Below are 1,837 nucleotides of genomic sequence, written 5' to 3'. Positions count from 1 at the left end.
TTCTCACTTGCAGCTGCCACCACTGGCTAGCCCAGTGCGAAAAAGGGAGCAGCTCTGTTTGAGTCTCCCCTACCAGTTCACAGCCTCTCCGTCATCGAGACTTCTGCAGTGCCCTTGTGGCCACCCATGGGTAACTGGGCACCTTGCGGTCCCAAGCTAAACTGTGGGGGATCTTCGAGCAGCAGGAGGCCCCAGAGGTATGGAGCTATGGCTCACAGGCATGTGGACATGCCCTGGCTCCATACCAACTCCTGCCCCCTAGCCACCCTGGGGTAAGTGGGCGGCTCTGGGAGGTGGGCCTTGCCAGTCCTCCTTCCCCCAGATAACTCTCTAGCAATGTCTCTAGTAAATGGATATGCTGGGGGGAGGGGTGCAGTCCCTCCCACCCAGCAAGCAAGGCGGGCTGTGGGTCCGTTGGGAGGGAAAATGTTGGGGCCCAAGATGGGAACGAGAGTTACTTGTCCTGCCTGCACCCCAGCAGGTGCCAACCCACCATGAAGCTTGTGGGGCAAAGCCCTTGGGACCCCACAGGCGGATGGGCAACCCCACAGCCCATCGATCCCTTTTATTGGGGCAGTGTGGCGGAGTGGCAGAGGTGGCATGCACCCATGGTGACAGCCCGAGGCTTAACCTCAGGCAAGCTTTCCAGGTAGGCGCTTGGAACATCTGGTCCTTGTGGCAGGATGAGTGGTTACCTCTGCTATCGAGGGAATTGTTGCGATTGGTAGTTGAGGTGGCTGCCTTCTCAGAGGTGAGAAGACCTGGAAGCGGCACAATCAGTATGGGTGGGTACACTTACAACTGGTCGGGCCACAGTGATGGTCACCACCTCCTATGAGATGTCTGTCGGCCCCTATGGCTCGGGAGCTGATCCCAGCAGTGATAACAGCCTCCTTCTCTGGGACTTTGCTAGGTCCTAGTGAATAAGAATCTCTGGCTCCTGTTCTAGTACTCCAACCCACATCACTGGACATGGTATAGCGATATGGGTACAGTGACCATTCTTGTTAGCACACAATGGAGGATCCTCCAGAACAGCAGAGTTTACCGGAGTGCCGAGTTCTGTGGCTCTGACCACAGGCTGGTTGTGGCTACCCAATGGGTCCGCTTCAAAACTCCCCATCCCTCCAGTGGCCACTCAAAGGGGTGTTTCAGACTAAGGGAGGAGGAGTGTTGTTCCCATGGGTTCACCATGGCAGTCTCTGACCGATTCACAAAAAACACCCAAGGGTAAGGCAGAACCCTATCTCCCTGGAGACAATGGAGGCCACTGAAGTGTGTCGCATGGCTCAGCTGAATGGCAATCAGGTCTTGCATTACTCCTTGGTGCATAGGGCTTGGGCCCAGCTGAGAAGGGACAAGGAACAGTTCATCAGGAATCTGATGCTGAGCATACCAGACAAAGTGATCCGTGTCCACCTACTAAGGTATCAGAGACCAGAGCAGTCTGGGTTCACTCCTGGCAAGTCGACAATAGACCGAATACTTTGCACTTCGAGTAATTGTGGAACATCGTCGTGAGTTTGGTCGTGGGTTGCTTGCAGCCTACATCGACCTCAAGAAGGATTTGACTCCATGCATCGTGAATCGCTATGGGAGATCCTGACACTAAGGGGAATTCTGACACAGATTATTGGCTAATAGTAAGCCTTTATACTGGTACTGAAAGTACTGTAAAGTGTAATGGGGGTCTGTCAAACTTCTTCTCTGTTAATTCAGGGGTGAGGCAAGGCTGTGTCCTTGCACCAACATTTTTCAGCACCTATATGGGCTGGATAATGGGCAGAGCTACTAGCCAAGGTCAGTGTGGAGCAAGACTAGGCAATATCAAGGTCAC

The sequence above is a fragment of the Penaeus monodon genome, chromosome 6, assembly GCF_015228065.2.
Source record: "Penaeus monodon isolate SGIC_2016 chromosome 6, NSTDA_Pmon_1, whole genome shotgun sequence".
Lineage (NCBI taxonomy): Eukaryota > Metazoa > Arthropoda > Malacostraca > Decapoda > Penaeidae > Penaeus > Penaeus monodon.
This window is presented reverse-complemented; position numbering follows the sequence as displayed.